The following is a 14,337-nucleotide window of genomic DNA, read 5'->3' as shown; positions in this document are numbered from 1 at the left end:
TGATGACATGTTACTTGCCCATCACAATCCATCCCTCAACTGGAGGACCAGTCAATTCAGTGACATGATATGAAGGCATTAAAAGCAGTTCCTGAATGAGATATGTGCTGGAGACCTGTGTGGGCCAACTAGAGTTCCATAGAAGAGTGGGGAAAGGAGTACAAATATAATGATTGATTTGATTTTTAGTTCCTCTCTTGAGCCTGCAGTGAAACCAGATTAGCATCACCAGCAAACAGCAGGGAATCATTGCATAAGTCCATGAAAATGACTGGAAGCTGTGAGGCAACAGTGCATAGCATAGTGTTCCCCAGCAAATCCAGATCTAAACAATGACTATTGTATGTCGGTATCCTGCTCCTGGGCTTGGAGCCAGGCCCTCAGTTGCTCAGATGTGGCTGTTTGCTATGGTTACATTATGTTGTAGGATTTATAATTCATGTGATTGGTCAATTAAATGGGGGAAGGTGCAGCAAAATCCTTCAAAAGGGCCATCTCTCATATTTTATTCCTATGTCTCTTTTCAGCTTCTGAGTGTGTGCCATCTACAGCCTTGGGGTACCTAGTCTGGGGCATGCTTGCCATATGGGCCCCAAATCGACATATACATTCACAAAGTATTTCAGTTTAGTATTGGAAAGATGTGCATGCTTTATAGAATGGCAGTCTCATCCACTGTTTGGAACTATCCATCAGGCCCTGAAATGTGTATCATGTATGCAACAGGGGCAGCAAAATGGATCCTTTTTATGTTGATGGACTCCAGTTTCCATCAGCCTCAACCAGGACAGCCAATGGTAAAGGATAATGGGAGCTGCAGTCCTGAATTAAGGATCTGCACTCTTCACCCTGAATATGTATCAACATCAGCAGAAAAAGGAGACATATTAAAATACTGGCTTTTTTTTGTGAGACTTAAACTTAATAGTAATTCTAAACAGCATTTTATTGCACATTGGGTTTTTTTATCTCATGCCCACCCACTTGTTCATTTTAGTTGCCCTTTTCTGAATATTTTTAAACCTGACATATTTTTTTGAGGTAAGATAAATATAGATAAGATAGGTAAGATAAATATTTGTTCCTAATTGAAAATTTACTATTAAAACACTTAGAGGATGAATGGAATATGAATTCCAGAGGAAGGAAACTCAACCTGCAAAAGAATCAAAATTCAACTGCCAGTACAGGGCAAAAAGCCCAGAATTAAGTTTAAGATATTAACAGACGCGAAAGAAAGAGGGGGCTTTGCCCTGCCAGACTTAAAGTTGTACTATGAAGCCGCAGCTTTCTGCTGGCTAAAAGACTGGCTACTTCTCGAAGACACTGACGTACTGGACCTGGAAGGTTTTAACAATGCTTTTGGTTGGCATGCATACTTATGGTATGACAAGGTTAAGATCAATAAGGCCTTTAAGAACCATATTGTCAGGAAAGCAGTGTTTAATGTCTGGACAAAATACAAAGACTTATTGGAAAATAAAACTCCAAGGTAGCTTTCACCTCTGGAAGCTAAGGCCCGAAAAAGACCCAATATGGAGGCCAAATGGCCAAAATATTGGGAAATATTAGAAAAAGATGGAGACAATTGGAAATTGCAGAGTTTGGAGAAAATGAAGGACAAAGTGCGAGACTGGTTACATTATGCTCAGATTAAAGAAGTTTTTAAAAATGACAAAAAGTTAGGGTTCCAGGTGGAGAAATCGAAGTTAGAAACAGAATTGTTAGAACCAAAGACTAAGGTACTATCTAGAATGTATAACCTGCTGTTAAAATGGAACACACAAGACGAAATGGTTAAATCGGCTATGATAAAGTGGGCACAGGACATTGGGCATAACATTATGTTTGAGGACTGGGAAAGGTTGTGGGCCACTGGGCTGAACTTCACCGCATGTAATGCTCTGAAGGAAAATGTAATGAAAATGATATATAGATGGTACATGACCCCAGTTAAACTCGCCAAAATATACCATTCGTCTGATAATAAATGTTGGAAATGTAAAGAAAATGAAGGAACATTCTTCCACCTCTGGTGGACATGCCCTAAAGTGAAGGCCTTCTGGGAAATGATACATAATGAGTTGAAAAAGGTATTTAAGTATACCTTCACTAAGAAACCAGAGGCCTTCCTTCTGGGTATTGTCGGCCAGAAGGTGCTAAAGAAGGACCGAACATTTTTCATGTATGCAACAACGGCAGCAAGGATACTCATCGCAAAAAACTGGAAAACTCAAGATCTACCCACACTGGAAGAGTGGCAGATGCAGCTGATGGACTATATGCAACTGGCCGAGATGACTGGCAGAATCCGAGACCTGGGAGAAGAGAGGATTGAGGAAGACTGGAAGAAATTTAAGATGTATTTACAAAAACATTGTAATTTGGTTGAATGTTAAGAAGGATGCTAGATTATAAAAAATTGGCCACCACTAAATTAGATTTTGAATTTGATGATAAGTGAGATTAAAGAAAACATAAATTTTATGGAGAATTGCTAGATTATATTTAAATGAGTGGATATAAGATTGTAAACAAGTTGATAATTTGCCTGGAAAAACCTTTTAACGATGTAAATGGGAGCAGGAGACGTGAGGGAGTCCAAAGAAGTGATGAAACTACGTTGTGATAGAAGTAAGATTGTTTATTATTGGTGCATTTGTATTTAAAAACTCTAATAAATATTTATAAAAAAAACAAAAACAAAATTCAACTGCCAGTAAATTCATATTTCAAGCTTCACCTCCCCAAATTTCAGTGGCATCTAGGGGTGTACAAATCTGTTTCAGATTTTCTACATTTCTCTTTTTTTCATGCTTCAAGGTTCAGTTTGCCCCATTTTACACATAACCAATTTGTTTTCTTTTTAAAATAATCTGCACAGAAGTCAGTACACATTCTGCACATTTTTAAAAATGTGATTATTAATTTATAAATCACCTTCATATTTGTCAAGGTTATTTACAAGCATACAATAAAAACAGCTAAAATAGCTGATGATCCTAATATATGTCCTTTTGTATGCAATTTGGACAAATATATTCATGCCTGCAAACATATTTCCCTAATGTGATGGAGCTATGTACATTCTGTTCATTAACATTTGCATTTTTCACATACCATTTGGTTGAAGACCTACATCACACATTTTGGAGATGAGTGAACTTTAGTTCACTTTATTGGTTCAGGAAGCACAATTTGGGAAGATTTGCATGAAAAATGTGACCTGAATGAATGACTCCTCCATATCAACTTAATATCTCTCCACAGCAAGGGACTAGGGATTTTTGCTCAAGCAACCAAGTTTCACTTATTTCCTTCAAGTACTCCTTTTCACAGGAGAGGCCAGATCAGGAGTAGGCTGCCTGTAACATTTTCAAGCTTTTGAGACTCCGCATGGCGGCATTGCGCTGGAATTTCTGTCGTTTCTTTTCTCCACATTCAGCTGTCAGGGACAAACTGCTTGCATTTAAATGAGACAAGAAAAGCACCTCTTGCAAATAGGGCCATTTCATTTACCCATTATGAATGTTCCCCCCTCCCCACCTCCACTGATACCTCTTCACAAGGCCTGCTACACAAGCGAGAATGAATAGGCAAGTAAAACAGCAGAGACGCTAACTGTAACAGGGAGGAACTGGAAATAAGGTGATGGAAATTTCACGAAGAATGAAATGAAATAATATGTAATTTCCCTGGTCATAAAGGGTCTAACTGCTCTCATTATGAGCACATCAGAGAAGTCAAGGGAAAATAATGTCATTACATGTGAAGAAATGTGTAGTACTTTTACATATTGTTACATGCCACCCCAGTCTCCAAGCAGTGCAAGATTCCAGGGGCAACAAGTATGCTTACCAGGGTCTGTGTTTTCTTTTGGACAATGAGGCACAGTGGAGACTGTGGTGTCCTTGTGATATACAGTTTATTTACACATATATACAACCTGAGCCTAGGATGGAGAGGTTTTGCAGGATCACTTTCCAAGAGGTTTGTATTCCACTCTGCACTGCAGCCTTGCAGTCCCACCAGCAAAAAGCCCTATTTTTCTCCTGTCAGTTTGCATCACACTGTTCCCCCCTAAGCTTTAATTGTCTCTGCCTTTTCTAACTCCTGGAGAGGCTCCACCCTTTCGATGCGCTAATGGCCAATACCTCAAAAGAAATTAGGATGACTCCATTACCTTTAAACTCATGTTGATTTACCAGGATTAAGAAGTGCCTAACACACAACTTAGGAAATTTTCCCACATGCTAATTAAATTATTAGGAGCATCTAGTACACAGGTCAAATGCACAAATGGATAGCTTAGTTGCTAGAGCATGAGACTCGTAATATCAGGGTTGTGAGTTCGAGCCTAATGTTGGACAAAAAGATTTCTGCATTGCATGGGGTGAACTAGATGAGCTTCATGATCCTGTCCAATTCTACAGCTCTATGATTTTAACTTAAGACAAACAGGCCTGACATCCCATTTTAACAGACAAGTGCTAATTAAATGCTAGTGTTTACTGAGCCCAGACATTTAGCACCCACAAACCTCTAACAATATATATTTGTGTATTTGTGTGGGTGGGTGTGTGGGTGGGTTGAGTATTCAATGATGGGGAGCCTTTTTGAGTACAAAGTCTATGTTCCTTCCCAGGGTGTGTGTAACAGTGGTGGGTGATATCAGAGGCAAAGTGGGGAAAACTTCAGCTGGGATGGAGAACTGGAACCTTACCTCCCCCAGGCCCACAAGCCAACATTGACAGGTGAGTGTGGTTGCTCACTTGTCAATCACCTGGCACTCTTATGACGTCAAGTGACAGTTTCAATTGGGATCAATCTTTGCACCACCCAGCTGTTTGGCACTGAGAGTGAACCTTGTCAACTGCACTAGGTAATTCAGACCATCCCAGAGAGACTTGCTAGCTGCACTGAGAGCAATCCCTGCTTGTCCAGGAACAATCCAGAGCAGGCTTTAATCTCCCGATTGTTCTTTTTCAGTACCTGTCCCACAGCAGCTAAGCCTAAGGATACTGAAACCATGAACTTGAAAAACTTCCAGTTGCCTGTGGATAAAAGCGGTGGGGGGGGGGGGCTAATCTAGAACTTTAACATAATTCTAAGCCAGAGAGAAAGAGAGGGGGGGGGAGAGAGAGAGAGATGGAAAAGAATGAATGAAAGAATGAAATAAATAGTAGGTTGTTTTCTGTATTCTTTAGCGGAATAACCTACAGGAGGTTTAAATAGCTTAGCATCAGTGTATGTCAAGAGTCCAGGTTCCCACTTGATAACACAGTAAGCATAGTTAATAAAAAAGGATGATTTATTGTCAAAACAAACAGATAGCTCTGGACGGCTCTAACACACCCTCCAACATCATCAATCAAGATGACCCTTCTGAAGACTTCTTCCGGTTTCTACAGAAGGTAGATAACTTCCAAGTCTTACGTCCCTTGCCTTGTTTCCGGTCTAACAGCCTCCCCCTTAGCTGATTCTGAGGAGGGAATGGTTCAGCTCCTCACTCCTCCCTTTCTGACAAACTAGTTCTGTCTCTGTTCGTGGCAGTTTGAATTTCCCGAGAACTTTGGCTGGGTTCCAACCCGCTCTCAGCTGTTCCCTTATCACCTGGCATTCCAAGGGGTGGGGGAGTCGGCATTAGCTGCTGTTCATCCTGCATCAAAGTTAAGTCTCTCTGTTTCCGGCTGCTTTCTTTCATTGGCTGCAAACCTTCCCTGGGAGCTGGCTGCAAACCTTCACTGGGAGCTGGCTCATTCCTGACAGATGGTTTCAGCTGCTACTGGGACTAAGGGATAGTTATGGTTAATTTGATTCCCAGAGGCTAAGTCCTTGTTAGAAACAAGCAAAACTAGGTGGTGTAATATACTCACTATTTCTCTTAGCAGGGAGTCAATATTGTGTGTCCTAGTGGCCACCCAACAAAAGTATTTTGCCAGAAGATCTACAGAGCACATATCTGAGGATAGGCTCAATGAGTGGTAATCTTATTCTGTGGTGAAAAGCAACTTCAATCTTAAACATTCATTCATTGTTAGCAGCAAGTAATGAAACTATATATGTCATTGGGGCAATAAAGACCAGTTCATTCTTCTGGACTGTTTTGAGAGACAAAAAATAATCAACTTGACTGTTCAGAGTGGTTCAGAAGGTAAATCAATTAAAGAGCTGGGTCTCTTTCTACCTCTCATGTGCTGGACTCAGTAAGGTCATAACACCTATATAGGCTGCCAAACATGCCATGTACAAGCTTCTTCTCCAGTCATGGGATTGCTGTCAGCCATGCTCCGCAAACGTGCCACTAATTGCATCATTACTGCTCTGCTCCAGATTGCTAACAGATGCTCTTGATAAACTTCAGAGCCAATGAAGTGTTTAAGGAAATGAAGCAAAGATACTTAAAGGGGTGTGGTTGCTTGCAGTGATCTGAAATACTTGACAAAGTCCTTGAAATGGCCCTGCGGTTGTGAGATAAAGGTTGATGAAGCCACAGTACAGGAAAGTGGGAGGTTGTGCAATAAAACTGAAAAGTCACCACCCCCACTTTCACAGAACCACTCCTCTCCCATGAAAAGGGCCCATTTTGGAAACTTTTGAGGTGGGAAAAAAATGTTCCTTGTGGGTTTAGAAGCCAGAATCATGGTACATCTTTGGGAGAAGAAAAGGCTGAGGAGTAAACCCTACACCCTACACAAATCTGGAATGCCAAAGGCGGTTGGATGGCATCTTGTACCTCTTCTTCCAGCAACTCCTGCAGCCAGTAGCAGAGCAACATGCTGCAGTCCCCGGGGTGGAGAACAGATGGGGTGGCGGGCTGGCGTGAGTCCTGAGGGGTGGGGTGGGTTGCCCGAGGGGATGCGGTGCACGGCGTGGGGTTGCGCGTCCCAGGGGTGCGGCCACAATAGCACCCTTCCCCTTAAAGGTACCCGGTGCGGCACGGTCCCCCGTCCCCCCCTTCATACGCCAGTGCCTGCAGCCAGGTTGGTGCCAAATGTACTGCTTTCTTTTCCTTTTGACAACATCAGTAAGGCCAAGAGGAGGACTTTGTTGTCTGGGCAGCCCAGGACCTCCAAACACGCTGCCTAGGACAGCAGTTGTGTGTTATAAGCTCAACCTGATTGGTGTAAAGTCCCTACAGCTAAAGCAGGTGTTGTAAGTTTGAATTTGACTTCACCCTCAAAGGCGCACTCTTCTATTGTCTCCTGAGACAGACAGATGTCAACAATAAGGCACAGCAGATCTCCTCATTGAGAATGGCTCAATGAGAGCAAATGCTATGTTACTGTTCCAGAATGAAAGACTATTAAACCAGATGGACCCTTCAATGTTTTCATTCATTGTAGAAAAAATGGAGATTCCTAGTGAACAATGGGAATGTTTCCACATGCTCAACATGGTAGACTTTCTCAGACTGTGTGGCAGCCACAGCTTTCAGGCCCTCTGTATGGGGTTGTCACCCCACCCCACATTGCAAGAAGGCTATAGCAATGTGAGTAGTCTTAGCTATTTCTCTCCCATTCTGCATCCTGTTTCTCACCATTGCTGCAAACCCCAATTCTGAGTCAGACAGCAACTTCATGGCTGAAAAGCAAATGACAGTGCTATTAGCTATCCAGTAGAGAAAAGAGATTAGGTGTGGAGTGCCTCCCCCTTTCCTTTTTCTGCACTCAGAATGGCTTGGAGGCCAAGGAGAAAATGGATCAACCAAGATGCGGGGGGGGGGGGGCATGTGGTTGAGGACAGAAAGGCAATGTGTAATGGAATGGAAAGAAAAAGAGGTGAGAAAATGAAATGGAAAAATAGAGATGTACAGCACAGGAGAATTTCACTGAAATGAGGTTCTCATCAAATCCACTATGGGCTTAAAATGGGGTGGGGGATTCCCTACTGAAATCATAACAGGATTCTGTGATGCTGCTATGTTTGAGTGCCTATTTCTCCTCCTGTCCTTACTCCTCTTCCGGATTAGATTACCCTTTGTGAAAGTCCCCCGAAGTTTTGATTGCTTCCTTTAATGGAGGAAACCAGATTCATACATATATCCTCTGACCCCAAGTTGTTGCTGTTGTTGTTGTTTTTTTAAAAAAGAAAAGTCAAGTAAGAAAATTTACAGCATGGCAAGCACCATAACAACCCAGAAACTTCAATCCTTGTGATTCCAGAGGCGCAGCCAAGTTTGGCTCCCCATCTGTAAAGATAATAGGTGCTGCAGCACCTTTGAGATTAACCAGCACATGCTTTTTATAGGCAACAGCTCACTCGAGACAGTGGCAGTGAAGCCAAGTTCTCAAGGTGAGAATTAAAGAGGAGGAAGTGTAGGGGGTGCCATTCCAAAGGAGAAGTGCCCAAGCTTGCCTCTACAGGCTTCTATGAAAGACTGTACATGTTTTGAATGAATTACTGCAATGGGTGGGAATTCGCACAGTTAATTGTCAACTTATTTATTTGGAGGTGGGATGGGTTAGGTAAATTTTCCTAAACCAGATGGTATAAGATAGCATCCTTGTTGTTTGGAGGATTTTTTATGGAGGGAAAGTGGCAATTTAAAATGGAAGGTATGTGGATCAATGACAAATCATCTTTGTTGCAGGAAGAAGGTCCCAAGATCAGTCCCCAAGCATCTCCAAGTAGGTCTGGGAAAGTAGCGTTTGGGACTTTTTAGTTTACAGAAAAGACAAGTAAGAAGGGGCATGGTAAGGGGGGAGAGGCTACATGAAAGTTTTTCTCCCTCTGTCGTAACACAGGAACTCAGGGACATTCAGTGAAGCTGAATGTTGGCAGACAGCTTCTTCTGTCCCTGCATTCCTATGTGCTCTACACGGAATAGAACTTGGAGGAATCTCTTTTGCCCTGAAAATTATAGAGCCTAAACTTTGCAAAAAAGGAAACATTAGGTTCCCCCAACACTGCTTGAAAGCAGCTTTCTCTTCCCCTCTGCTCACAGCACAGTCTCAAAAGACCATTTGAATCATAGCATCTGTTTGTTCTCCTGCCCCTTGACCTTCTTTCCACAAATTGCCTCTCTCATAATACTATAATCCACTGGGGCCATTCAAAGAAGCTACGTGTTGCAAGATTTAGGACAAACAAAGGGAAGCCCTTCACATAGCTGAACTGTGGAACTTGCTCCCACAGGAGGCAATGATGACCACCAAGTTGGATGGCTTTAAAAGAGTATTGGACAGATTCATGGAGGAGAAGTCCAACAATGGCCAATAATGATGACTCTGATTTGCCTCCATGGTCAGAGTCAGCAATGTTTCTGTATATCAGTTGCTCAAACCCACAAGAAGGAAGAGTGACGTTGCACTCAGGTCCTGCTTGTAGGTGGCCACTGTGAGAACAGTCTGTTTGACTAGCTTGGCCATTGTCTCATCCACCATGCTGTTCTTATGTCCTCTGTTTGGAACTCTGGAAACTGCTGCTGGTCAGCATAGGTAATGATCTGACTCAGCTCCCTGTCTTTGTGTAGTCTACTTGTACTGAAAACAATGATATTCCCTGTCTTCCGTTCTTATCTCTTCTTTTCGTTTCCCTAAATTGTTTCTTCTATTTCCACCCCAAGCTTCATGCAGGATGCTTGATAACTGTGATTTCTGTTTGCTGCCTGGCTGAGGTCATGGAACTTTCTTCATTTTCTGTTCTATTGCAAAAACAGCCTCTGCATACAAGAAGCTCCATTAGTAAATATTGATGCATGACAGGTTTTGGGTTTGCATAGATTACCCGGATGTGTCAAGCCACAGGAATGACAGATAGCCCACTGAGTTGTGAGATCTCATGTTAATGTAAAGAAGAAAAGTCAGTGGATGCAGCTGGGGCAAGGGGGTGGAATATATGATGGCAGGTCCCATCACCAAATCTAAGTCACCAAACTGGAGAAAGAAAGCAAGGTGGAGATTCTCCACTTGAATATATCAAGGGTCTTTCTAGCATGTAGACTGAGATGGAAGAAGCAGGAAGAGAGGGAGAACACCAGCCCAAGGTCACTCAGCAAGGGCCAGACCTGATATCGGTAGAGTCTGCCCTGCCAACTTGAATCTGCTTTCAGCTGGTCTCCACATCTGTCTACCTTCTAGGGTTGCCACCTGTCCTGTACAATACAGGATTGTCCAGGATTCCAATTTAAAATGCTAGTCCCATATTGATACAGTTTTGTCCTGTATTTCAGGTCTTCTCTCTCCCTCTCTGCCAAGTTAGGGAACCTCTCCAAATACATGTGTTTGAAAGGGTATGTGAAAGGTCATGTATTTAAGCTCTAGGTAGCCAAGCACAAACAGATTTACAAGTGTGTGTGTGAGAGAGAGGGGGGGGCGGGTTGCAGTACAGTAGATTGTAATGGGTTGCTTTGAAGTCACTTCAGCACCAGATGAAAAAATAAATTGCCACCCAACCACATGGCCTGGCCTGGTCCTGGCCTGTATTTTACCAGAACAAAGGTGGCAACCCTATTTACAACCCTTTCCAGTAAGTGTCACTGCTTGTCACTTTCTCCTTCTTAGACTCAGCATGACCTTTGTAGAATACATCGCCGGGGTAGGTCGGTGGGGGGACTAAACCAGAATTAGTTGGCTGTGCCTGTCTTTGGCTCTCAATCCATCTCCTGTTGTGTGTCTTTGCCTTCTGCCCAACCAGTCTGAATGGGCACCAGGAACCACTGACTGATACAATGGGACTGTCATTCACATGCCTATCCCATTTGTGTATGCAGCAGAAAGCGGGGGTCTTAACATATTGTTCCCAGAGCTGGCAAAGAGGAGGAGGAGGAGGAGGAGGGAATGAGAATAGTAATACAAGTGTATGAAGAAAAGACAAATGAAAAAGCCGGTTACCAAAGTGCCCTGACTGATCTCTGCTTCATAATTGAAAGATTGGGGTATTAAAGGGACACAGTAGGCCTGTAGGAATGGCAAGATCATTTGTGCAAATGGTAATTTCAGTATTCAGCCTATCATATCCATAAGCCTAATGTGCTTGGACCTGACATGACTTATAGTAAATTTCTCCTCCCAGGGGGCTTCATGCCAGTTTGATGCAATGCTTGGAAATCAGAGAGTAGTGGAGTAGCTCAAGATGTTTCTGTTCACTCTTTCCGTCATTCTCTCTGCTGATGGGCGAAAACCCGGTCTGATTACGACAGATTTGAAGGAATTAAATGGAAGAGCCATGCAGTAGAGAGAGGGAGGGAGGAGAGAACTGCTCCAGTTCCAGGAAAAGCTTTTTTGCTTGCTGCTACTTACCACCGAACATCACAAATCTTCTTGGTAAATAAAGACATGTTGCTTCATCTCAACACGTGCCTGTTGCTGAAGTGCTAATCCCCTGGAAAGTATGCTCCCAATATTCTTCACGCATAGGAATGTAGGGGGGGGGCAGGATTTGATTCAGATTGTATTTATAGGTGAACCTACATACTTTGCACTTTCTGGAGCAATACAAGACCTAAAACTCAGCCATCCTGCCAAATTTGAAATGCAGTTTTCCGGCCAAATAATGTGTATACAGTGGTACCTCAGGTTACAGACGCTTCAGGTTACAGACTCTGCTAGCCCATAAATAGTACCTCAGGTCAGTGGCGTACCGTGGGTGTCAGCACCCGGGGCAAGTCAAGTAATTTGCGCCCCCTAACCCGTGGATTTGCGCCCCCTAACCCGTGGATTTGCGCCCCCTAACCCTAACCCCCAGATGTTGCGCCCGGTGCGGCCGGCCTCCCCTGCACCCCCCACGCTATGCCACTGCCTCAGGTTAAGAACTTTGCTTCAGGATGAGAACAGAAATCGCGAGGCGGCAGCGGGAGGCCCCATTAGCTAAAGTGGTACCTCAGGTTAAGAACAGTTTCAAGTTAAGAACAGACCTCCAGAATGAATTAAGTTCTTAACCCGAGGTACCACTGTAAAACCATATGTGCCAGGGTGAAGTGGAGAATTGAACTTAAGGTTGGAAAAACAAGAAATCAGAAGAAACCAACATGGACAGATTGGCCATCACTTCTTCTACCTTATGGATGCACTACTCAGCTGCCTGATCTTTTGAGCTTCTAACACAAGCCATTTCAGGGCCTAAAATTGCAAGCAGGCAATGTCTAAGACCTGTCAATCCCACCCCCACCCCCAATGTGCAATGGAAAGATTTTGTTTCAGGAGGTATTCTTTCTGAATCTTAATTTGAAAATAACAATAAACATTATTTACTTGGTTAAACTATGGGATCTGCTCCTACAAGAAGTAGTGAAGGCCAGTAACATGGATGACCTTAAAAGAGGATTAGACCACCCTGCTCTTCCTCCCAATCATGTCACTCCAGTCTGATGAAACTAAACAACAGGGGAATTGACACTTGGCTTCATCTCTAAATCTAGCAGTGCAGAAATGGTTCCCCAGATGATAGTCAGCAATGAGGTTACCAGCTGGAGTATTATTTCCCCACAACACCCACACCTTTACTATTCTCTGCCAAGCCTGTCACCTCACGCTTCTGTTGCTAATTAAATGAACTAGAGTCCAAACAGGTTAACAGCTAGGAAACAACCTGCATTTTTCTTTATGTATGTTTCATTCTGCCATACACGTTCCATGCTTAGTTACCTTGCTTCTTTCCACATGATCTACTCCCTCTTCCTTGTTCATCCAGACATTAGAGAAGGATGCCTTCAGAAGGAGGAGAGGGGGGAGAGTACTATTTAGGAATGCTTGAGGAATTCAATTTCTGTGAATTCCAGTGCAATATGACCTTCATCTACACCTCTCGGACTAACGTGCGCATCAGAATGTAATTAGTCTTTTGATTTCATACATCTTCAAATTTTGTGATACGCTTCTTGATTAAAACTATCCACAAAAGTGCATTTAAAAAGGCATGCTTTAAGGTTAGATATTTTTAGAAATGCATACATTGAGATAAACTTTAGGAAAATATATTTTGTGATAAAATGTATGTATTTAAATATGATGTTTGTTTAGTTTTTTTAAAAAAATGCAGATTAATGCAGAAATGGGACAGGATGGAGTTAAGAATGGCAACATGAAACATTGGCATGGGACAGAAATAAACTGATCCATCCATCCTTATGAGTAGGAAGAAGACCCATTCATCCATAGTCTTGTACCAACAAATCATTCCCTCTTATTATCAGCACTGAAGCTGGGAGTGTTGTTGGTTAGTTTTTAAGCAGCAGTTGGAAAACCATCTGTCATGTATGATCTAGATGAGATTCCTGCATTGCATGGGGTTGGAGTAGAGGACCCCCAGGGTCCCTTCCAACTCTAAAATTTTATGATTCAGTGTAGCCAAAACAGCACCACTCAAGCACAAAAAAGAGGCAGTCTTTGGGACAGGGGTAGACCACATGGCTGAGAAAAGTACAAAAATATTTAGGGAAACTTGCTGGGAAACTGTGTATGTGCAGCTACTCACACAGAGTCAATTAAGTTTTGGCAGGCAGCCAGAAGGTCATGTGAAGGAGTAAGTCTGCCTGGTGATAACAGAGACATGGAGACAGCTCCCTGATTGGTCAAGCTCTCTCAAGGGAGTGATAATTAATGGCCTACTAACTGGAATGTTCAGTAGTTCAGTGTTCTGAGTTCAGAGGTTCAGAGTTCTGTGTGTCAGTGTAGGAGTTGTGAGTCGTGTATGAGAGAGATAGCAAAAGATCTGTGTTCTGTTCTTGTAAATAGTCCAGTGTATATAATAAACACCTAACTACATGTTCCTGGTTCCTGCTTCGTCTATCCTGTCTGCAGCCAAATCGCCAATTGCTTCTGTGGCTTCTTCTTGTACTCTGCTAGGTCTGGCTAAGGTCCTGCAACTAGTCAGAAAGTTGCAAAACACCAATTGGTTTTACCAATAAAACTCACACCATTCCTAGTCTTGACCTTGTTGTAGACACTGAATCCTCCAAGACAAACCAGACATCCCATAGCTTGATTACCTTGAGGAATGGATGGAGTCTAGTGGGAACCAGTTCCATTAAAAGTTTGCAGTGAATTTTGTGATGCATTTCTCCAACCAATGTTTACGAAAATGCAAATATTAGGGGAAGGTGTGCATGAAAATGAAGATATTAGTGAAAATAACATAAAAGTTTATTATATTAAGGGAAATTGTTTGCAAAAATGTGCACCTTAGTCTTATAAAAAGGTGTTCATTAAGATAAATCCACACTAAAATGCTAATAAGTTTTCATGAGAACTTTTTTTAAGAATGCAAATTTCTACAAACTTTGGAGACCTGAATTTAAGCTTGAAAAAAAGAAAAGCTCAGAGAACAGAAATGGGCAGATCCTTCTATCCCTACCTGATACTCCCATACTGCCTGCAGTTGCAGCTGGGGCATGGT

At 42.6% G+C, this 14,337-nt stretch overlaps 1 long non-coding RNA gene across 1 annotated transcript; it reads right to left on the bottom strand.

Moving 5' to 3' along the window:
• Positions 1 to 7,318: 7,318 nt before the first annotated feature.
• Positions 7,319 to 13,556, bottom strand: LOC309333873. Its single transcript, XR_014152739.1, has 3 exons — positions 13,417 to 13,556; positions 12,588 to 12,650; positions 7,319 to 7,584 (listed from the first exon to the last, which is right to left on the bottom strand). It is a non-coding gene; the product is annotated as an uncharacterized lncRNA (long non-coding RNA).
• Between the last annotated feature and the right edge of the window lie 781 nt (positions 13,557 to 14,337).

This window comes from Podarcis erhardii (genome assembly GCF_964252035.2).
Source record: "Podarcis erhardii genome assembly, chromosome: Z".
In the NCBI taxonomy this organism is placed as follows: domain Eukaryota; kingdom Metazoa; phylum Chordata; class Lepidosauria; order Squamata; family Lacertidae; genus Podarcis; species Podarcis erhardii.
The sequence above is the reverse complement of the archived record's forward strand: the minus strand, read 5'-3'. Positions and strand labels throughout refer to the sequence as shown.